The sequence below is a fragment of the Camelus ferus genome, chromosome 2, assembly GCF_009834535.1.
Source record: "Camelus ferus isolate YT-003-E chromosome 2, BCGSAC_Cfer_1.0, whole genome shotgun sequence".
Classification (NCBI taxonomy): Eukaryota; Metazoa; Chordata; class Mammalia; order Artiodactyla; family Camelidae; genus Camelus; species Camelus ferus.
Genome location: NC_045697.1, coordinates 27,520,590 through 27,545,597, shown reverse-complemented (window position 1 = coordinate 27,545,597; position 25,008 = coordinate 27,520,590). Strand labels below are relative to the sequence as shown.

The following is a 25,008-nucleotide window of genomic DNA, read 5'->3' as shown; positions in this document are numbered from 1 at the left end:
TCCTAGAATGCAAATTACATCCTGATCCTATCATTTCTCTTAAATTAGGCCCTTTCGGGTAATAAGGAATCCTAGATCTATGAAATCATCAAATTTTCAATCTCAGAAGACCTCCAGACCTAGGGAGGTTCCACAGAAGTGACCTGCAAGGACTGAAGGATATGCCTCTGTAACCTCACTTTAAGGGCTGCACAGTATCCCAATTGTTGGAGTTTACTAAAATTTACTTTGAAAAAGCCCTCCTGCTAGAAATTTAGATGTTTGCCAAGTTTTTACTTTCACATTTAATACTAGAATAAGCCTCTGGCATATGACTGATGATTTCTACAATTGTTTTCAGTCTAACAATCTATTATTAGATCCGCCCCAATTCCATCCCCCACCTACAATCAACTTTGATATAATTTTTTTCAAAGCCAACTAATAAATAATGCATAAGCCAAATGCTATTTCTCTTTGAGATTCTGTAATCCCTGATCTTCCATTGGTTCTCAGATATGTTCTTCAGTGTCACCACAAAATACACAATGACCTCCTTTGTGCATCCTCAATTCTTTATCCAAACTTCTCTAAGCACCTCCGCACACGTGTCTCTACCCCACCTTACTGGTCTGGGTGTAACACCAGAGCTAACGGGCACTGGAGAGGCAAAAAAAAACTTCTCTGTGGGTTTTAAAAATGAAATGAAATGAAATGAAATGAAATGAAATGAAATGAAATGAAATGAAATGAAATGAAATGAAATAATATAAAATAAGATAAAACCCCATCTCAAGGAGAAAATAAAACATGTGAGATCCTCCCAAATTCTGGAAACATGTTGAGAGGCTTAGATAGAATAGGTAGGGTTTAATTATTCTAATAAAATTTATTTGACTATGAAAAATGTTCTGAAAGAGGACACGGACAATTTGTTGGGATGGGTTACCGAACAGATTTTCATCACTGCAAAAGAGACATAGGAAGGACAGGAGGTGGAAACGTTATTTTAATTATACATATTTCAATATGTTCTTAGGAGGAAAACCATATTTCACTAGATGAGCCAAAAAAAAGTTGCTTTCCTACCATAAAGTCATGCATGTCTATGATAGAATTGAGGTAGTTTAGATAAGAAAAAAGAAAAATGGAATTATTCTTAAATATCTTATATATATTCATATATCTTTTTCAGAGTTAACCATTTTCAGTCATTTCAGGCATCTTTCCAGTCTTCTCTCCATGTGTATATGTGTGTGTGTAACTAAAATGTGATCAAAGTGTTGTAGAGTCTATTTTTCCCTCTCTAAGCCACATATTAAACATATTCCAATGTCATTCCAATTCTCCTGTAACATGTATTCATATTTAGCAAAATTTGTTTCAACAATCCCCTACTATTGAATATATAGGTTGTTTCTCATTTGGAGCCATTATAACAAACCCTACAGTGAACATCTTATACCTACTGCTCTAAGAATTGTCCTGATTATCTCCTTAAGATAAGTTCCCTGAAGTAGAATTCTGGGTCAAAGGGTAGGTAAAAAAAAATTGAAACAATTCTTTTAATCTTATTCCACAAAAGATAATCTTTTAAGTTTTATGAAAGGCTTCCATCAGCACATACGACTCTTCTGGACTTAGCTCTGTGTGGGTTCCTGGTTAATTAAATGATTTTGGTTATTGAACTTGCCAAGCTACAAGTACATATATGCAGCAAATGAATCACCCAACACAGATTTTTCCTTCCACCAAAAGTCCCCAGGAGACATAGGAAGGACAGGAGGAGGCTGGCATTTCCTGCAGCCTGTTTCACCCTAACTTAGTTGTGGTTGCTAAGTCTTGACTTCCTGTTTTCTGCCTCCTAGTGGATGTGTGTGCTTTGAATCATGCTAACTCCAGATCCCTAAATCTCATTTGGCAAAATCCTGTCCCTTAAGTCCAGGGGCATTTTTCACTGTTAAGTCTCTCATTAGTTTCTCTCCGCCAGAGTTTGTAACACCTTGTAATTTGGCCACCTTGGCTAATTTCATCAAGCTGTTTATATCTTTTGGATCATTACTAAAGATTAAATGGGCAACACCTAAGCTGACCTCTCTGGCCCCACCCAGTGCTCCACCCTGTGTCAGTTTCATCCCTGTATTTCATGACACTTCCGTGCTTTCTAATTGTTACCCACCACATGACCACATTTTGGCTGAAGAGGCTGGACTCCATGGTCAGACCACACATTGCCTTAAGCAGTGACCACACCCAGGAACTTGAAGACTCCACCTTACATTTTATTCTCCCCAGGCCCTTAAATGACCCCCTGTGCTGCAGGAAACCCTCCACGTACCTTTCCATCTCCAAGCCCCACCTTCTCCAGCTTGCTCTGTATACCCCAGGAGGCTGATCTGTAGGGGTCGCCTCAACAGACTCCACAGCCCTCTGGCATCTGGTTGGATTCAGCCAGTAGGGAGCACTGCAGGGGATGGAGGGAGGTTGGGAGGGGGTAGTTCAAGGCCGCGGTATCCATTCACTCAGCTCTCTCCACTAGTGAGTGTGCCCAGTCCTTCCACCAGTAGTCATTGCCTTCTCAGGGAGACCTCTTCACAGAGCTGTCTCTCCAGGGACCCACACCCATACCTTCTCCTTATCCTTTCAGTCCTAGCAGTGGTAACAACCCTGTTGCACCAACCTCAGACTCCCAACTCATTCCCTGTGGTTTCCCTAAACCTTGCCCATCCTTTGTAAATAGTTGCTTTATTAAATTCTCCTTGATTTACCCAATATGGGAGTATCATCCATTCTTTACTGGGCCCCTGGCTGATATGCCATGTAACACGGCCAGCCCTAGGATAAGGCTACCATGGGGCTAGGCTGGACATGGCCCAGGTCCATCACCTCTGCTTCCAGACAGATTGCAATGAACTCAAATCCCTTCTGGATCTGAACCTCTCATCCTTCTCTCAGATCCAGAAACATTTAGGTCTTTTGAAGTTCTCACATTTTTTTAAATACAAAAGAACTTTGAAATTCTCTTAATAAGAGCTATTTCAGATACTCCAGCATTTTCCATTTATTCATTTAACAAATATTTATGGAGCACCTCCCATGCACCCAACACTGAGCTGGACAGTCAGCACAGGGACCGAGCAGACACGCTCAGGGCCGTGAGAGTTAGCTGGGCCGTGAGAGTTAGCCTGACCGTGAGACCAGTGACCCTGGCTGTTCTGCTGAGAAATTGCTTCCTGCAAAAAGAAGTGTCTTTTGTTCTACATTCCAACTAGTGGAAGGCCAGTGCCCCTTCCTGCTGAGGGTTCATAGTCAACATTTCACAATATCCTAAAAGAACTTCAGTCCCAGGAGTACAAGAAGACAGAGGGAATTCGACTCAATAAAAGGAAAATTTTAGAAGTGGGGAGAGCTTCGGGTTCCTTGTAATCAAAGGTTCACCCTGAGCACACACGAGGCTGATCAGTCTTGTCACCAGTATGGTCACCATCACGCCATCCTCCCTGCCTGTCACCTTCTCACACCTGCCCCGCCCTAGACTGTTAGGCAAGGTGTGCGTGTCCCAAGATGCCACAGCCAGCACTCCAGACCCTTTTCTTCTCCCTGGCCTGCTCTGGCTCCCCACCCATTTATTCTGGAGATAGACCCCGGACTCGGTTGCCTTTACCTCCCCCCTCAGCCTGTGACATTGGTGCTTCTCCTCCACCTTCCTGACTCTTGTCTCCTTCTGCTGAGTCTGATTCAGCTTGTCCTCCTGGCTTTCCTTATCCCAAGCTGCCTTAAGGAGGACCCCTTTCTTGTTTCTGGTCCCTTGAAGCCCAACTCCTGGCATGAGCTCTAACCTCTTCCTCTCCAGCCACTCCCAAACGCCAGGAGTTCCTCCTGCACATTTTTGTCTCTCAATCTTCCTCAAAAGAGCTACAGGAATGCCTTGCTTTGAAAAATAGATATTTCCCTGAGGATCTATAGGTAATTAAAGTTTATAACATTTGAAATTCAGTCAGCATGCTCAAAATAATGATAGTGATGTTGATGGTAGTAGTAACATTAGCTTCCAAAGACTATGTTTTCTACATACGAGGCACTGTACTGAGAACTCTGTACACATCAGCTAATTTAACCCTTACAGGAGCCCTTGAAGTGAGTATCAGCATTCTGCCTGGATTGCAGTCAACGAAACTGAGGCTGAGAGAGGAGCCGTGACTTGCCCAAGGTCACACAGCAAGCAACTTTCTTGCTCTCATCACTGCACTAGCTAAAGCAATCCTGTTCTAGCTTCTCTTAAAAGGAGCAAGCTTCTGTAACAGAAATAGCCCCTCCGCAACTACCCACTTTGTAAGTTATAACTCTTATATAATGAGCTTCCCTCAGCGAGGCACACCCATCCTCCTTCTCGGGTGGGGGAAGCCTCAGCAGGTGAAACCTCCTATTTACTCTCCATCCACTGCTGGTCCTGTGCTGGGTGTGGCCATGGGTGGGGAGCCGCCCAAACCACCTCTTTACATATGCTCACTCACAAGTCCTCCCCAGGGTGACTCTGTCTGCAGATTCTGTCCTCCTGGCAGCGCCATCAAACGGACAGCAGCAAACACTTGGCTTCGAATAGGATTAGCACTTTCTAATGACATACAACCTCTGTCTGGTCTGTGTTTTCAAAAGGGGTGAGTTTCTCCATGAAAAACAGATGCAAATGGGGAAAGACTATGCACCTAGTTAAACTGAACCATGACAAGTCAATCATTCTTTCAACAAACACGTACCAAGTGTCAATAACGTACCTGGCCAAGAGCAAGCTATTGGGCTTTTTCTCCCAGGATTTGTACCTCCTTCAGTAGAAGGTGTAAAATATTCTAAGTGTCCCTGTGGTCAACTGGATTATAACTTAGCAAACATTTGTTTTGCTCTCTTCTCTCACTCCCCCAATCTCTGCCCCATTAATTGGGGACTTGGCCATGTAAAATATTTTGGCCAATGGAATGTGGAACAAAGTGGTAATCCAGTTTCAAGAAACAACATTGCAAAAATCTGCCAACTGTCTTGAACGCCTGCCCTCCAACATGGGAACATTGCTGTTCCTTCGGCCTGGGTCCCAAAATAAGAAGATGTAAGGGGGCAGCCCTAAACTGCAGCACAACTCACAGCCACTGACACACTACATATACAAATAATATACATTTGTTACTGAAGGCCACTGACAGCCTGAGGTTGTTTGTTACCCAGCATTATCACAATAAAAACTGACTAATCCAGCTCATATACACAGCCATTTTACAAACCTACCCTCTGGTATTTTTCTTGTTCTTTGAATTTTAATCTATAGCACCCTAGAGGTGATGAGTTTCACTCATCATCCAAGGTATTTCCCAGTCGGGTGGAGAAAGCAGTCTGAGCAAAACTTACTGATCTACATGTCATACACAGTACCTGCAGAAAGCCCAGAAACCCAACACCAGCCCTTCTACAAAGAATATTATTCCTCACTGCTACCCACAGACACCTTATTTTCTATTGCTCATTATCAATTTCTAAAGTTAACATTAGCCACATCAAGGGCAAGTACTTTTGTTTAAATACTCTGAAGGCTCCAAATGAGTTTAATGTTTACAACTCAAGACCAACACAAATCAGGAAACCTATGAAAACTGGGACTGAGGCTTAGAGGCCTCTCCAGTCACCCTCTGGTGCACTGTAGGTATTTAATCATGTTCTTTTAATTTCCTTTAGCTCAACAAATATTTATTGAGAATACATCCTATGTACAAAGGGGATGTTCCTACCTTCAACTCACTAGCTTACCATCTCGTGGAAAGGATGAGTATTTACGTAACTATAATTAAAGACAACACATGGAAAACATTTTGAGAAAAGTCCCAAATTTAGCTAGAGGTGGTAGAGAAACATTGTATCCAACCTGAGGGGGCCAAGAAAAGAGAGCATTTCAAAGAGAAGGAATGAAGGTGTGGAGGCTGAATGGAACAGAATATGAACTATGGAGAGACAGAATGCAAAGATCAGGAAAGGCTACACCGTGCACAGCTGCCTAAGCCAGGCTGGTGAGTTTCTGGCCAAACCCAAAAATGACTGAGCGTTTAATTAAATCCATCACCTCCATTTTGACCACACCCTTCACTGGGCCCCATGTTTGAATTTTTCTGAGAACTTCAAGTCATTAACAGTTTGAGCCTCCACAAAAACAGCTAGGGGTAAAAGATGCCGGAGAAGTGAACATGTCTCTAAGATGGTTTCCATGACAACAACCACAAAGGAGGGCAACAAGCAGGCTGCGTATCTTGGGAAAGACGAGGAAGAACATCATAGCCGCAGGTGCAATGGCAGGTGTTTTCACATCCTAGACACCATCAGTCCTGGCTGAGGGAAGAGGGGCTCAAGCAGTGCAGCGGACTGGCTTCACCCTCACTGCCCACCCTGACAGCGCGGCCTTGCCTCTCCAGGAAGTAGCATCCCTGTAGGCTGCTCACAGGAGGGCAGGGCCCTGCACACCCACACCCTGCCCCACCCCTACACCTCCTCCCCAGGCTGCACCTGGCCTCTGGCCTCACCTGCTCCACCTAGTTACACCCAGGACTCCACCTGGCCAGAAAACACATCACTGTCAGGCAATTACGAAACCAAGTGAAGACACTCAAGCAGTACCGGGTTCCCAGCTGGACTCAGCTGAGCAACCCTGGCGCCATCTGTGTGCCTCTAACTTTCTGCTTCTATCCTATTAAAGCCGTCCCTTCATGGGTCCCACTTCCCCCCTGGCCATAATCTGCACAGAATTTCACCTCTGTGCCAGGTGCCTAGTCCATAGACGGCACACGTTAAATAACAGAGACAGTCTTTGCACGTATTAAATGCTTTCTCTTGACATATTTCTCTGAATCCTTCCAACAACCCAACCCTACAGGGTAGGCATTATCATCCCCATTTTACAAACCAGGAACTTGAAACTCAGGAAGATGAAGTAGGCCCTCCAAGATCACGCATCGAGGAAGTGGAGGAGCTGAGATCTGAGTGTCAGGTCCCCCTTATAGAAGTGGGTTTATGTGCATTGGACTGAATAGATAACCAGGTTTCCAGAATAGAAAGACTTCGAGCGTCCTCATTAGATCAGTCTTTTGGACTAAGACTAAAGTTTCCTTTGAGAGTTGCTGCTTGGAAAATTCACCCTCGGCTGGCGTTTGGCGGAGACATACAGGGCCTATCTTTACTGTCTTTATACCTCTGTTTGAAACTGAATTGCACTCTCTGGGTCAGGGGTAGAAGAAATTTACAGGAATAGCTCTGTAACTCTTTCACCAAGGTGACACATGCCAGGCCAGATGAGAACTTCCCCAAGAAAGCCAAGAGCAGGGCCCCGTGCAAGTGACAGGGACCTGCAGGCCAGTGGCTGCCGTCACACACCTGTTGGATGCCCAGCAGTGGCCTCAGCCACGTGCACCAGTTCAGAGTATAGCACTGTTGGGGGGAGGGTAGAGGATGGTTTCTGAACAGAAACCTAGATCACTGGCTGGAGTTTACCGGGAATCCAAGCTAAGAAGACTGGCCTGCAAAACTAACGTGAGTATTCAAGAGGTCATTTTTCTCAAGTATTCAAGAAATCTTTTTTAATACAATGGGGAATGAATCTGAAACCCTTCCAAATTTTTCCAAAAAAGAAAATTAGCACTCTAACACTGCCAGATCATGACCAACATTTTTTTTTTTCAGAACCACGACCCACAGTCCAGTGTTCAGACACATCCCGAGTGATGTGTGAAACAGCCAGGTTAACTGGCTTACTAACCCTTGGTCAGGAGCCAGAGGTAAATAGTGTGACTCGGGGCTCTTACCTCGGGCTTGGGCAAACGCAAGCAGGGATCCGCCCAGCTGACACCAGTCCTGACCATCTGGTCCAGCAGGATGAAATTATTTTTATTTGCAGCCGCACCCACTGCTCCACCTCAAGAAACAGCAGGTAGTAGCATCAAACCTGGTTTGAACCCTCTCGAAAGGCAGACGCTCAGAGAGTAGGTCTGTAGCCAGACCTAAGAATGCAAAACCTCTCTAGAAATCCAAGTGGTCCCTGGGAAAGCCTGGGCGGGACAGAGGGGCTTTGAGCCTAAAAGCATTTCCTTCTCCCCCTACCTGAAGAGCAGTTAGGGAACTGGTCAATGATTTACAACTTGATTATTTAAGAAAACGAGCACATTAACTTTCTGGATCACTCATCCACAATAAATTACGAAAACTCAGTTGAAATGCAAGATTCCAGAAGGCTTAAAAGATAGATCAGGCAGTAGGTTAGTAACAGTGATTTTTTTTTTTTTAACCTTGGCTTAAATTCAGACTTAAAGAAATTGGCCAAATGGCCCTGTTAAATGAAAGGCTGGCATTTTCTTAGACAAACATGAAGTTCATTTTAACATCAGATGAGCAGTTCAAAGTTAAGTACTCAGATACGGAAGGGGAGAGCTAGGTGTCTCATATGTAAGAATCCTAGGTCTGCCGCGCTCTCCTCTTCCTCCCCCATCCCATAAAGCAACTGAAAGTTGCAGTCAGGGCACTCATTTGTAAATGATCCTGCTTTAAGAACGCAGGGTAAAATAATTTAGCAAACACATTGGAAATAACTTTGTGAGTTTTGCTGAGTTAAGCTGTTTTCAATTAACATCATTTTTCAACCACACTGATTTGGAGACAGGCTTGGAATATTTATCTTTCTTTCCCCAACAGGAATTGCTTCTTGTGTTTGTTTCATTAACAATTATGAGTCTAAAATCAAGTGGCTAATATGAAATGTCAGGGGGAAAAATTGAGACCAGCAGGATGACCCTGCCCTGTAGAATGTGTTCCCAGTCTTAGAATAACCAATCACAAAAGACATAACTCTGGGGATCTTCTAGGCCTTACCTGTAAGGCATACAAGTTACATTGGAAGTGAGGACTGATCACCCAAGACTAGGTAGGACTCATATTCAGCTTGTGTGCTCAGATATGGCCAGGCTACTGCCGGTAGTTGTACAGTGCACAGCCTTCACAACCATACACTGTGGCCTCACCGGTTGTTTATATTTGGTATCTTTTTGATGGGCTGGTGCCCTTGCTGTTTGTTAATCTGCTAAGTCAGCTAGTATGTGTCTCTCTCTTGTCCAACTTCCAAGATTGTATTGCTGTTGTCTCTTCTCCTGTCCTCTCTGTCCTGTCCTTGTGAGTTTATTCCTAAAAAAAAAAAAAAAAAAAAAAGTCTTGCTGTCATTTCAGTTGGGTTTGGGGAGAAAACTAACTTAGATTAAAATGTTGAATCCACAGTCTGAACCTGAAGCCAGAATACATTCAGTTTTTAGGTCTAGCCATACAGCCCAGATTTCCTAATATTTAGTCTTAGGAAATATTACTATATTTGATATTTAGTCATTAGTTCTCTGAAATAATCTTTAAGGGTTTTTAAAATTATTACTGTTATTGCTGTTGCTGTTGCAGTTTTTAAAAAATAAAGAAATCCAAAAAACTTGAAATATAAATCAGAGTTCCTAAAGCATTGGCAAAATCTTTTTGGAACTTCATGAAAACATTGGATCTTCTGAGCAGCGTGCAGGATAGAGTGTCAGCCTCTTGCCTGGAGAAAATGGGTATGTTATGATTGAAGCCAGCAGTGTGGATGAGTGTGTATCTGACCAAGCTCAAATATGGAACAGTTATTTATTCTGACATAGTTGGAAGTTGGGAAAGATCATTAGGATGTTACACACAGAGATATGTCAATGGCGTAAGTTATTGACCTATTCCAAGAAAAGACCAACTTGATTAACCTCTGATGGTTATCTCATTTTCTTGAGAAAATAAAACAAAACAGCTGGACCATTCATTGTAGGAAAGAGAGGAGGACTAAACTCACAGCAGGGTTTGCCCTCCCCTACACCCCTTGGCCTTTTGACTCATTTCTTAGACCCCAACAGCTGCCACAGGAGATAACATCTGCGAACACCCATACAGTGTTCCTATCTAGACCTCATGGGGTTCATTCGGCCAGGAGTTAATGAGCTCCTACTATGTGCTAGGAACAGTCCCAGGCAGAGCAAACAAAAGAAAGTCTCTGCTTTTATAGTTTTTTTGGGGGGGGGGTAATTAGGTTTATTTATTTACTTATTTATTTTAATGGAGGTACTAGGGATCGAACCCAGGACCTCATGCATGCTCAACACTCACTCTATCACTGAGCTATACCCTCGCCCATCACAGAGCTTTTATGCAAGTGGGTGGTAAAATGATACTGCAGACAAATATATAAGTAGTAACATGTATATGTGAAGGACTAAGAAGACATTTAAGACTAAGTAGTCTTGGAGAAAGTGTACAGGGATGTCCTCTCTGACAAGGGGACTTTGAACAGCTGGAGAAAGAACATTCTAAGTAGAAAGGAGACAGGGGGACCTGAGGCAAGATCCGAAACAGCCGGCATGTTGAAGTAACAGCAAAGAGGTGAGAATAATACAAGATGAAATCTAGAGGGTGGGTAGGTAAATCACATAAGCTTTTGAAGGCATTTGAAAGGGCTTCTGGATTTCTCGGGGAGGATGGAGAAGATGGCGGAGTAGAAGGACGCTCGCAGGTCACCCTCTCCCACAAATACACCAAGACCCACATCTACAGACCCACTCAGCCAACCAGAGCACCTGCGGAACTCCGACAGAACATCGCCCTCTTCAAAAGATAAAGACACCAAAAATCTGGTACGAGAAAAGGAAAAAAGAAAGAACAAAAGGCAAAGCAGCGCGGGACAGGTCCCGCGGGGAGGGAGCGGCAAAGGAGGACTGGCGCTCGCTCGCTGGGTCTCCCCTCTCCAACTGAGAGGCCAGCGGGACGGAGGGGGAGCCTCTGAAGCTCGGATCTGTACAGAGCAGCCCTTGACTAACAGAACTAAGTTAAACGGGCACAGAGTGTCCCCCCGACACCCAGCCTGAGACGCGGGCCGGCAGCCGCGGGCAGGGCCAGGCTGCACAAGCCGGGCGGAGGACGGAAGTGGCTGCACGGAGGCAGCCCTGGGGGAACGCAAGGGGCTGCGCGCCGTGGCTGTGGGTGCACAGGGCAGAACAACCTGGGCCCTCCATAAAACAGCAAGGTTGATGTGCTCTCGGGGGAAGGGTGCACACCCCCATCTCTGAAAACCCGCGGAAAGTTTTCGGGGGAAGAGAGGCGGGGCTCAGGCACAGCCGCCATATCCTCCACGCTTAGCACTCAGGTGGGGGCGGGGGCGAAACCTGCATCAGCACCGAAGGGCTTAGCAGCCTCAAAGGCCAGACTGAGACTAGCCTGCAGCCTTGGGCAGATAGGATCCTTCCATCCTGGTCCCTCAGAGAACTTGCTCCACAAAGACATACAAGGAGCTGGGTTTTGGCTCCGAGCAGGGACAGGGCTATCCCTCGGTCTTCCCCGAGCCCACCCGCGGAGCGCCGACCAGGGCGGAGCGCGCAGCCGCACAGAGCAGCGGAGCTACCGGTGGCGGCGCAGGTAGAGCGAGAGCGGCCCCCCGCCTTTCGGGCAGGAACACAGCCCCTGACCCAGCTGCTGGGAGGGGGCACGACCCAGCCTCCTACCTGGCCAGTCTGCAACATCTGACTGCGGCATCCGGAGGGGCAGCGACCCGCCCGCCCACAGCAGAGAGCTGCACCTGACCCAGTGTTAGGAGGAGGCGCGATCTGCTTGCCGACAGGTGCTGGGAGCAGCACAGAAGAGGGCGCCAACGGAGGGCCTCTGAAAACAGCAAGCTGAGCTTCCAAAACAGGACGAAGACAGAAAGACTTCACATTAAAAGCACACAGACTCCAGGGGAACACCGACAAATCCCCCCCCTTTTTTTTAAATCTGTTTTTACCTGTTCTATTTTCTATTACTCTCTTAATCTTTACTTCTTAATTCATTTGTATTTCTCTTGGGTTTTGATGTCCTGCTATTGATTAGACACAGGTTTCAAATACATCTATTCATCTCCCCCCCCCTTTTTTTGTAAAGGTTTCAAACGGACGTCTCAACCCGATTAATACTCTGCTTCAACTCACTCTTCTATTATTCATTATACACTGTTTTCAAACCCTCTTTCTCCCTTCTTTTAAAATTCTTTCTCTCTCTCTCTTATTTTTTTTTTCTTTTTTTCCTAAGTTCTCTTCCTAAATAGGCATCAGATAGATAAAATCCTTAAGGACCAAAATAAACAACTGATACTCCATAAACCACAGTGCCAAAGAGGTATGAGCAAGATGAAGAAGCAGAAAAACCTTTCACAATTAAAAGAACAAGAGAAATCCCCTGAAAGAAAGATCAACGAAATAGACATCGATAGCCTACTAGATCAAGATTTCAAAAAAGGAGTGATCGAATTGCTGAAGGAATTAAAAGAGATAGTGTTTAGAGATATAAAATATGTCAAAAATGAAATTGAAGCTATAAAGAAGAGCCAAGTAGAATGGGTAAACTCATTGACAGAGATGAGGAATGATCTAATAGCTGTGCAAAGCCGACTAGATAATGCAGAGGAGCGAATTAGTGATCTAGAAGACAGGGCAATAGAAAGCACCCATTCAGAAGAACTACAAGAGAAGCAAATAAAAAATAATGAAAATAGCATAAGGGACCTATGGGATAATATAAAGCGTCCCAATCTTCGCATAATAGGGGTCCCAGAAGGAGAAGAAAGATCAAAGGGGATTGAAAAGGTTTTTGAAGAAATCATGACTGAAAACTTCCCAAACTTAAAGAAGGAATCAGATATCCAAGTACAGGAAGCTCAGAGGGTCCCAAACAGGAAGAACCCAAATAGACCCACACCAAGACATATCATAATCAAGATGGCCAGAGTCAAGGATAAAGAAATGATTCTAAAGGCAGCAAGAGAAAAGCAAAGAGTAAGTTATAAGGGAACCCCCATAAGGCTGTCAGCTGATTTCTCTACACAAACACTACAGGCCAGAAGGAGGTGGCAAGATATATTCAAAGCCCTGAATGAAGAAAAGATGCAGCCTAGGATCCTTTATCCAGCAAGGCTATCCTTGAGGATAGAAGGAGAAATAAAGAGTTTCACAGACAAAAAAAAAAGCTGCAGGAGTTTAGCAACACTAAACCCATGCTAAAAGAAATATTGAAAGGGCTATTCTAAATAGAAAAGCAGCAGGATGCTACAGAAATGAGAAACGCACAACTGGAAAGGTGATAACTCATGAATTACAAATAAAGTAAACATGAAATTATAAAAGAAGACATACAAGTCACTGAGAGTGGGAGAGGGAGGCAGGGAAATATAGAATATTTTTTTCTTTCTTTTTTAAATTTTTTTTAACAGTAGGATGGGTTTGAGATCATGTTACTATCAGTTTAATAAAAACATTTATAGTAATGGGTTGATAGATTTACAAAAAAGGGTAACCACAAGCCAAAAATTTACAAAGGAGTCACAAAAATTAAATAAAATCCATGATAATACAAAGGAAAATTACGAAACCACAAAAGGAAGAAGAAAGGAACAAAGAGGATATACCAATTCAACTGCAAAGATAAGTTCAAAATGGCAATAAACACACATCTATCATTAATTACTGTAAATGTTAATGGACTAAATGCTCCAGTCAAAAGACACAGAGTGGCAGACGGGATAATAAAGCAAGAACCTTCAATATGCTGCATACAAGAGACCCACTTTAGGGAGAAGGACACATATAGATTAAGAGTGAAAGGGTGGAAAAGGATATTCCATGCAAATGGAAAAGCCAAAAAAGCAGGTGTTGCAGTACTGATTTCAGACAAAATAGACTTTAAAACAAAGGCCATAAAGAAAGATAAAGAAGGACATTTTATAATGATTAAAGGAGTGATACAAGATGAGGATATTACACTCGTTAATATATATGCACCCAATATAGGAGCACCTAAGTACATACAAGAATTACTAACAGAGATAAAGGGGGATATTGATGGGAATACAATCATAGTTGGAGATTTTAACACTGCATTAACATCACTAGACAGATCTTCCAGACAGAAAATAAACAAGGCAACAGAGAAATTAAATACTACAATAGAAAAACTAGATTTGGTGGATATTTTCAGAGCATTACACCCCTCAAAAATAGGATATACATTCTTTTCAAGTGCACATGGAACATTTTCCAGGATGGATCATGTACTTGGGCACAAAAGAAACCTCAACAATTTTAAGAAGATAGAAATTATCTCAAGCATCTTTACTGACCACAATGCCATGAAACTGGAAATCAACAACAGAGAAACAAAGGAGAAAAAAAGGAAAGCATGGAGATTAAACAATATGTTATTGAAAAAACAATGGATCAATGAGGAAATCAAAGCTGAAATTAAAAAATACCTTGAGACAAATGATAATGAAAGCACAGCCACTCAAAACCTATGGGACACAGCAAAGGCAGGGCTAAGAGGGAAGTTTATAGCGATACAGGCCTTCCTCAAAAAAGAAGAACAATCTCAAATAAACAATTTAACCCACCACCTGAATGAATTAGAAAAAGAAGAACAAAAAGCCCCAAAAAGCAGCAGAAGGAAGGAAATAATAAAGATCAGAGGGGAATTAAATACAATAGAGATTAACAAGAGCATAGAAAAAAATCAACCAAACCAAAAGCTGGTTTTTTGAAAAAGTAAATAAAATCGACAAACCTCTGGCCAAACTCACAAAGAAGAAAAAAGAGCACAAATTAGCAAAATAAGAAAGGAAAATGGAGAAATTACAACAAACAAAATAGAAATACAGAATATCATACGAGATTATGAAAAACTATATGGAACCAAACTGGATAACCTAGAGGAGATGGACAAGTTTCTGGAAACATACTGTCCACCAAAACTGAATCAAGAAGAATCTGAACACTTGAACAATCCGATCACTAGAAAGGAAATAGAAATAGCAATTAAAAACCTCCCTACAAATAAAAGTCCAGGACCGGACAGCTTCACCGGGGAATTCTACCAAACTTACAAAGAACTCATACCAGTCCTTCTCAAACTCTTCCAGACAATTGAAAAGGAGGGAATACTCCCAAACTCATTCTATGAAGCCACCATCACCTTGATACCAAAACCAGGCAAAGACACTACAAAAAAAGAGAATTATAGGCCAATATCACTGATGAACATAGACGCCAAAATCCTCATCAAAATTTTAGCAAATAGAATCCAACAACACATAAAAAAGATTATACATCATGACCAAGTGGGGTTCATCCCAGAGACACAAGGCTGGTTCAACATACACAAATCAATCAGTGTAATACATCACATCAACAAGAGAAAGGACAAAAACCACATGATCATCTCAATCGATGCAGAAAAAGCATTTGATAAAATTCAACACCCATTTATGATAAAAACGCTCGCCAAAGTGGGTATAGAGGGAACATATCTCAACATAATAAAAGCTATATATGACAAACCTACAGCCAGCATAGTACTCAACAGTGAAAAACTCAAAAGCTTCCCACTAAAATCTGGGACAAGACAAGGATGCCCACTATCACCACTCCTATTCAACATAGTCCTGGAAGTCCTAGCCACAGCAGTCAGGCAAGAGAAAGAAATAAAAGGGATCCAAATTGGAAAAGAAGAGGTAAAAGTGTCATTATATGCTGATGACATGTTACTATATATAGAAAACCCTAAAAGGTCCACATAAAAGCTACTAGAGCTGATTGAAGAATTCAGCAAGGTAGCAGGTTACAAAATTAACGTTCAAAAATCAGTTGCATTTCTTTACACTAACGATAAATCAACAGAAGAAGAAAGTAAAGAAACAATCCCCTTTAAAATAGCACCCAAAGTAATAAAATATCTGGGAATAAATCTAACCAAGGAGATGAAAGAATTATACACAGAAAACTATAAACCATTGATGAAGGAAATTAAAGAAGACTTTAAAAAGTGGAAAGATATTCCATGCTCTTGGATTGGAAGAATCAATATTGTTAAAATGGTCACACTGCCCAAGGCAATCTACAGATTTAATGCAATCCCTATCCAATTACCCAGGACATATTTCACAGAACTAGAAAAAATCATAATAAAATTCATATGGAACCATCAAAGACCTAGAATTGCCAAAGCATTACTGAAGAGAAAGAAAGAGGCTGGAGGAATAACTCTCCCAGACTTCAGACAATACTATAGAGCTACAGTCATCAAGACAGCATGGTATTGGTACCAAAACAGACATATAGACCAATGGAACAGAATAGAGAGCCCAGAAATGAACCCACAAACTTTTGGTCAACTCATCTTTGACAAAGGAGGCAAGAATAGACATTGGAATAAAGACAGTCTCTTCAGCAAATGGTGTTGGGAAAACTGGACAGCAGCATGTAAAACAATGAAGCTAGAACACTCCCTTACACCATATACAAAAATCAACTCAAAATGGATTAAAGACTTAAACATAAGACAAGATACAATAAACCTCCTAGAGGAAAACATAGGCAAAACATTATCTGACATACATTTCAAAAATTTTCTCCTAGAAGAAATAAAAGCAAGAATAAACAAATGGGACCTAATGAAACTTACAAGCTTCTGCACAGCAAAGGAAACCAGAAATAAAATAAGAAGAAAACCTACGGAATGGGAGAAAATTTTTGCAAGTGAAACCGAAAAAGGCTTGATCTCCAGAATATATAAGCAGCTCATACGACTCAATAAGAAAAAAATAAACAACCCAATCCAAAAATGGGCAGAAGACCTAAACAAGCAATTCTCCAAGGAAGACATACAAATGATCAAAAAGCACATGAAAAAAATGCTCAATATCACTAATTATCTGAGAAATGCAAATCAAAACTACAATGAGGTATCACCTCACACCAGTCAGAATGGCCGTCATTCAAAAATCCACAAATGACAAATGCTGGAGAGGCTGTGGAGAAAGGGGAACCCTCCTACACTGCTGGTGGGAATGCAGTTTGGTGCAGCCACTATGGAAAACAGTGTGGAGATTCCTCAAAAGACTAGGAATAGACTTACCATATGACCCAGGAATCCCACTCCTGGGCTTGTATCCAGAAGGAAATCTACTTCAGGATGACACCTGCACCCCAATGTTCATAGCAGCACTGTTTACAATAGCCAAAACATGGAAACAGCCTAAATGTCCATCAACAGGTGACTGGATAAAGAAGAAGTGGTATATTTATACAATGGAATACTACTCAGCCATAAAAACCGACAACATAATGCCATTTGCAGCAACATGGATGCTCCTGGAGAATGTCATTCTAAGTGAAGTAAGCCAGAAAGAGAAAGAAAAATACCATATGAGATCGCTCATATGTGGAATCTAAAAAACAAAAACAAAAACAAACAAACAAACAAAAACAAAGCGTAAATAAAGGACAGAAATAGACTCACAGACAGAGAACACAGACTTGTGGTTACCAGGGGGGTGGAGGGTGGGAAGGGATAGACTGGGATCTCAAAATTGTAGAATAGACTACACTGTATAGCACAGGGAAATATACACAAAATGTTATGATAACTCACAGAGAAAAAAATGTGACAATGAGTGTGTATATGTCCATGAATAACTGAAAAATTGTGCTGAACACTGGAATTTGACACAACATTGTAAAATGATTATAAATCAATAAAAAATGTTAAAAAAAAAAGGGTGGGGGGCTTCTGATTTTATTCTGGGAGATTTAGGAAACCACTGGGAGGTGTTGAGCAGGGAATGGCACAATCTGACCAGTACTCTGGCTGCTGAGAGGAGATCATGGAAGGCAGGGCAAGGACAAAGCAGGGAAACTGGGTAGATGACACTGCAGTCATCCAGGCAAAAGACGGTGCTGTCTCCAAGCCGGATGGGAGCAGTACAGGTGCTGAGACGAGACCAGTTGGGTTAAGAATATATTCTGAAGGTACAGCTGGTGTACTGGATTTGGAGTTTGGAAGAAAGAAGGGCATCAAGATGACTGGAAGATAACTGACCTGAACAGCTGGGGCAGGATCTGACATTTATTGAAATAGGACAACTAGGAGAGAAGAAGGTTGGCACAGGGCAAGGTCAAGGGTTATGTTTTTCATTCTTCTCTTCCTTTGGGAGAGTAAAGGGGAGAGAACGCAGTCTGAGTGGTTCCAGTCTTAAAAAATAAAAAGAGAGAGAGAAAGTTTGGTTTTGAACACATGAAGAGTAAGCGGCCTAGCAGACATCCACAGGAAGATGTTAAATAGGCAACTGGATGTGAGAATCTGGTGATGGATACAAAACAAACATATAAATTGTCCCCTTTGCCCCCTGCCCCGACATACGGTGGTCTGAGCTTAAAAAGGAGGGATGCACTTAGGAAACAGCAGGCACTTAGCCCACAATAAGGTCCAGAAGCTTCTTGGTAGGTTTTCAGAAGAAATTGTGGACAAATTGGAATTTCAGATTCAGGATCAACACACTTAGAAAATGTGACTTTGAAGAGCCCAGAGCATATAGGATAGGAAGAGCAAGAGGACACTGGCCATTGAGAACGGACCTTGCAGAACTGAGAGCCCCAGGGGCAGAGGACACCCCAACTCCGGCTCCGCCCTACCCCCCGGCTCCCATGGGACCTTGCTGTTTGCACCTCTCCCTTCCCCCGGCCTGGGTAAGAGCATTCCTATGTTCTCTGCAGCCACAGGGTGTGACTCTGTGGCCAGAAGATACCTGCGATGTCTTCTAAGATTTGTCTTTTTCCTGTATCTTCATCTAACCACTCTATCTTATTCTTTTCTTTTCTTTTTTTTCCTCAGAATTTTGGGATCATCCTTTTGTTTACACCATAAATATTTTTTGAATACATACCTCCAGGTACATATGCACCTTTGTGCAAAACCCACGTCGGATACTGCAGAAATACAAAAACATAAAAACTTCAGAGATGGGTATGAATAACAGCAACAGAAAAACACTGTTTAAAAGAAGCTTCAAATGAAGTGTGGCAGGAATTTTAGAAGAGGATAGATTCCTGGCTGGAAGGGTTGGGACAAACAGAGCGGGTGCCATGTGAGCTGGGCTTTGAGAAACAAGTGGACTTCCCTTCAGAGAAGATATAGGTGAGGGAACCCTTTACATTAGGAGACTTTACACTACCATTCTCCAGCCTTCTCAATTCCTGCTTTCTTGGCTGGAGGATGGGGCTATGGGGGAAATGTGTAGGATGCACACTTGCAACCAGTAGATAAATAAGTCCTGGAGATGTAACGTATAGTGAATATAGACAACAATATTGTGTTATAATCATCAAGCTGGCTGAGACTAGATTTTAATTACTTCCCACCACAAAAAAGAAATGGTAATGGTGTAATAGAGGTGCTAACTATGTCTATGATGGCAATCATATTACAATATATAAATGTATCAAAACAACACGTTATACATCTTAAATGTACACAGCATCACATGTCAAATACATTTCAGTTTTAATTAACTAATTAATGCTTTCAATAAACATAAAAAGCCATATCTTTATTTAATGTAATTTGAATCTCAAAAAAATAAATTAAATCTCAACCCTTAAATTGAAGCAATTAAATAAAAGAAAATCCCCTTAAACTAAATCCTAACTCCCCAGCTCTCTCTCTCTTTGCTCCCCTCCGCCACTCAGTTCTTATTAAGGGGACAAATAATATGAAGGTGAACCTTTCCAAAGTCAGAGGACTATGAGTTAAACATGCCCATCCCTCCTCCCCAACTGCTCACACCGTTTCCGGCAGGAAAAAGAGTTCCAGAGAAACTGATCATCAGAGTTTGTACTTTCTTGCTCAAATTCAGGCTGACTTTACCTAAAACTAATAACTTGGCAAGATAACCTCTTTCCCCATTAATTATGGAAAGAGTTTGAAGAGGAAAAAATACTAACATTTGAGCAGACACGTTTAAAGAACGATGCCTGATTTTCTCAGAAGCACGAGACGGCCTCTGCTGGGTCTAGACTTGGTCCACGATGTCCAGCAGGCTGCCCCATCAAAGGGACTTTTATATGAAGCACTGAAAGGAGGCCCCGCTGTGACAAGCCCCAGTCAGGGAGCAACCAGAAGCCAACAGAACTTCCTCCTCAAGCCAGAGGACAGAAGGCAGCCCCCAAGCCCTGCTCTCCTGGTAAAGGCCCACTGATCACGGGGTTCTCTCCTGCAAAGTGCAGTGATGGCCCTGAGCAATCCACTGCCCAAATACATACAGGGCTGACTTATGTGTCTAATGGTTAACACAAGGTGCAAATGCCACGGGTCACCTGGGTTAATTCAGAGAGAAAACACACGCCATTGTGCCATTAATCATTGACTCAAAATCTTAACTCCCATGATAGGCTCAATTCTTAGACTTTCTTCTGAAAAACAGCAATAGAGTGGTGCCAGATTGAGGTCTTCAAAGATTTTTGATCAGAAGAGATTGCTGGTGTCATTGATTTAACGTTGGCAATTAAGCTCCAAAGGCCAAATAAATGCGCTGGCCTGGTATATTTCCCTAGAACCCTGGATTCAGTATTGCCCTAAGTTGGAACTGCATTGCACAAAGGCAGCGGCTTCAGACAAACTGTTACCAAAAAAGTTCACACAAGTTCACCTTGAACTTGGCAGGCCAGGGCAGGACACTTTGTCAACTCTGCAGATTTGGACTTCAATTCCCTAAACCTGCCCTCAGGAGTCCATCTTCTAAGGAATGGGTTGGCAGCAAGAAGGCTCCTCTGGGATTGACTCAGTAGCTCCTATACCTTCTTTACAATTTTACAGGGCATTGTACCAGGGAAGAAAAGATGGTTCCATGGAAGTGAATCAAGTTTCGTGTAGCTTGACGTCTTCTGCTAACCTTATAAAGCCCTCCCCCAAACCCCATTATTTTTTCGAGCACGTGTGAGGAAATGAAGGAAGAGCTGGTTTGGAGGATGTAACTGGGTGAAATATACATTTTTAAATTTTTTTTCAAAAGCTCAAATCACCTTTGTCCTCCAGGCCTCAAAACACAGGGGAAAGAAAGACTTTAAAGGAGGGGGGAGCGTGGTTTGGGGGACAACTTCAGGGTACAACCTGCCACATGGAAGAGAGACTGGGTAAATATGTGAGTCTACAAGCACAGGCGCTGGTCATTTCTTCCAGGACCTGCCAGCACTTTCTATCATCTGATGAAAAACACTGTTGGTTCCGTTTCCAGCAGAGTCAAATCTAAAATTTTCACTCCTTGATTCTTACTTAACTTTCTAGTCTCACCTCCCACTACATCTTCCTCCCCCAACTTTTTCAACCCTACACACACACCCACACCCACAGTCACTCATAGCCCTCCCAGCACTCTGCTCCCCGCCCTCCTGGCCACCAGCAAGCACTCTCCCAGGCCACACACGCACATGTGCTCAAACACACGCTCACACATGCAAGCACACATGTGCACACACACACTTTCAGTGTTTACTGAGAACCTCCAATGTGCCAGATACTGAGCAAAAATCCTCCCAAAAAACCTGAGGTAGGTACTTTTTCTCCCCAGTTTTATTGAGCTATAATTGACATAAAACATTAAGATGATAATGACTTGATATATGTATATATTGTAAAATGATCACCACAATAATTTTCATTAACATCCATCACCTCACATAGTTACGAATGTTTTTTTTATGATGAGAACTTTTAAGACTTATTCTCTTAGCAACTTACAAATATACAATACAGTATTATTAACTGTCGCCACCATCCTGTACATTACATCCCCAGGATTTATTTATTGTAAAACTGGAAGTTTGTATATTTTGGATAGCTACTTTTTAATTTCCCCACATTGCAGGTGAAAAACCAGAGTCTCAGATTGACTTCCTAAGTTCACACAGCTGATAAGGATTATAGAGATGGGGCTAGAACCCAGGTTTCCTGACTCCTGAGTAAAATTATTACCCCCTATTCTCTTCCCTCAACTCTCATGAATCTGCCTGTTCAAATGTGATGTTTTATTTTTATTAATCCATCTCACCAAGATGGCTTTCTCATAACTCCCATTGAAAATTCACCTCTCCTACATTCCCTTTGTATTTTGATCTTCCCTCTAGTGGGACACTTAACAAAATTAATTTGTGTCAAAGTTAATATGTATCTGCTTCCCCTAGGATATTGATCACAGACGAAGACTAATGCACTTACGGATCCTTAACAAGGCCTGCCATCATGCTCTGTGCACAGTAAATGCTTAAAAAATCTTTGTTGACTGTCCTAGAAGAAAAGAATTCCCAAATCTCTTCAACAATGTGAGCATGCCAACAGAGAATGGGAAAGCCTCAGTCTACATTGGTTTTTATTTTAGATTTTTCTCCTTATTCTTGACCAAGAGCCAGCACAGCTCATGATCAGTACCCCGACTGACTCTGCTTAATCCAGGATCAACCAGAAGGGTCTGGGAGAACTTCCGGGAGCCCAGCAAGCCCAGTGTGGAGATGGACAGCAAACTCCAGGAAGCCTTCCTGTCTTTACTTTGTGCCCCCTCGGCAACTCTCCCTCTGCATTTGGTCTGTTTTTGTAATCCAGAACATCAGCAAACACATTTCATAAGGTCAATCATTCCATCAATAACTGAGGCCTGGCCATGGGACAATTCCCTCCCCAAATGAACTTTATTCAGCCAAACTCGCTGTAGTGGCAGAAAAACAAACTTAAAAATAACACAGTGGAGAAAAGGCAAGCAAATATAATAAATATATTAACCAATAAATGTATCTTACAAAGGATAGAAAGCAAAATAAGAGAGGCAGAGAACTTACATCAGAAGGCCGTGAAGCATAAGGGTAGTAGTATAGGTTTTTAGAGCTTAAATCAAAGCTCTACTACTTTGACCTTGTAACCTTGGATGAGATATTTAATTTCTCTATGCCTCAGTTCCCTCCTTTAAAAAATAGAGAAAATACCAGCTCCAATCTACTAGACTTTTGTGACGGTGAAATATGCTATGACATGCAAAGTGCTTAGAACAGTGCCTATAGCACGTAGTAAGCTTTCAAGGATACTGTCATGATTACGACCAAAATTCCACAAGAGTTGTGTCTGTGAAATCTGGGGAAAGCACAGGTCTTCGGGTTAAAAGATATGATTTAAATTCCATCTCTGCCGTTGAACAAGCTGTGTGACCGTGGAGCAGTCTTATCATCTCTCTGAGCTTTAATTTCCTCATCTGCACTTGAACTCGGTGCTCTCAACTCCTACCCTATTTCTAGGGAAGGGAAAAGCACTTCCTTGTCATTCTTCTTCAAGTCTCCTGCTGCGCTCCAGGTCATTTGGTAGTGACATCCGTTGTCCTCCAGGATGTAGTACAGGTCTCATGTGTAATGTCATCACTCTTTGGTCAGTTCTCACTGGAGGGTCCATTTGCCTGAAGCAGATTCATTCACCATTGTCAGAACTGATTCTACCCAATTATAGAGCAAAGCTCCTTCACCGCATTTTCCGGTCTCCCGGTTGGGATCTCAGTGTAAGTATCTCTCACTCACTGGCTCTGGGGCCTGTTTGCTATGACTTGTAATCCCAAGGCTTCCAAATACCTTTCAGACTGAGATTGGAAACCAGAAGAAGCTTGAAAATGAAAGATAAATACATTTAACTATGTAAACATTTTTATACATTTGTAAGCCAAAAAGCACCATAAATAAAATTAGTAAGGAAATAATAATTTGGGATAAAATATAATATACATGACAGACCAAAATTAGCATTTATAACACAAAAAGAGCATTTACAAATTGGCACCCAAAAAAGGGACAACTCAGAAAAGTACACAAAAGATAGTAAATAGACAATTAAGAAAAAAAGCCAATCCAAATAGCAAAATTATGTAGATTAATTATGGTTAGGGAAATGCAAATGTATGCAACAATGAGATATCACTTTACTCCCATTATATAAAGATTTTTAACTTGAAAACATCAAGTGACTACGGGCTGGAATAAAAACTACAGGATGCTGTGAAGAGGGTACTCCCATACACCACTGATAGAAATGTAAATTGTGACAGCCTTTTGGGGAATAATCTGACAAGGCTTATTAAAATTTAATAAATATCACACACCCTTCTACCTTTCAATTCCACTGCTGGGAATCTATCCCACAAACATAAAACCACCAGCACAAAGCACAAGTTTACAAGGATATTTGTCGTAGCCTTGTTTGTAGTGACAAACCTGGAAATAATGCCCCTCAGTAGAGGAATGGTCCAATAAATTATGTATAGCCACACAAAGGGAGATTTTCATAACCACTAAAGGAATGAGTGAGAGCTGGATCAGTTGGCTTAGAAGGATTTCCATGAAGCATTATTGAAAAAACAAAACACAAGAGTGTATAATGTGAATCTATTCTTGTAGAGCAAATAATGTCAAATCTTCATTTGTATGAATCGCACAAATCTTCATTTGTATGATTACATGTTCATGGAGAAAAATCTGGAAGACTACATCCTGGGCTCTAACGTGTTACTTGGTGGAGGCTGAGGTCCATGGTTGATGAACAAGGAGAGATAAGAAAGCTCAGGAGAGGAGAATCAGGCACAAAATGACACAGGGGAAAAAAAGACTGTAGGATATGCTCACATTTATGAAAAATTATATATGTATGTGTATAGAGAAAATATTTTTGTTGTTATTGAACAGATTAATTGGGAAAAAAAGAACAGCCTCTGACTACTTTTGTCTCATCAGGGAAAAGCTTGCCCTATTCGCCTGGTCTAGGACAGGTCGCTCGTGTGTGTTTGTGTATGTGTGTGTGTGTGTGTGTGTGTGTGTGTGTGTGTGTGTGTAGTAGTAGTAGTAGCAGCAGCACCCAAAACTTCTCAGAGCAGAGAGAGAGGAGTTTGCTCACCCTCCCCTCTCCTCTTAATCCTCCCCTCTCGCCAAATTCTACTCCCCTGCCTTTCCAGAATGAAGAAACAGAGACAATGTGCACATAATAACATCTGTTAGGGACCCCTCACTCATTACCTATGAAGGACCATCCATATAGCAATAAACAGGTAATTGACTGTTCAGAGGTACAATCAGAGGTACA

The 25,008-nt window shown here is 42.0% G+C and overlaps 1 long non-coding RNA gene across 1 annotated transcript in view; it reads left to right on the top strand.

Annotated features, from left to right (window-relative positions):
• LOC116668334 overlaps positions 1–23,562 on the top strand; it is a 39,191-nt gene extending 15,629 nt beyond the window's left edge. The window contains exon 3 of the long non-coding RNA XR_004325493.1: positions 22,089–23,562. This is a non-coding gene — a long non-coding RNA (uncharacterized LOC116668334). The remainder of the gene's footprint in view (positions 1–22,088) is intronic.
• The last annotated feature ends 1,446 nt before the right edge of the window (positions 23,563–25,008 follow it).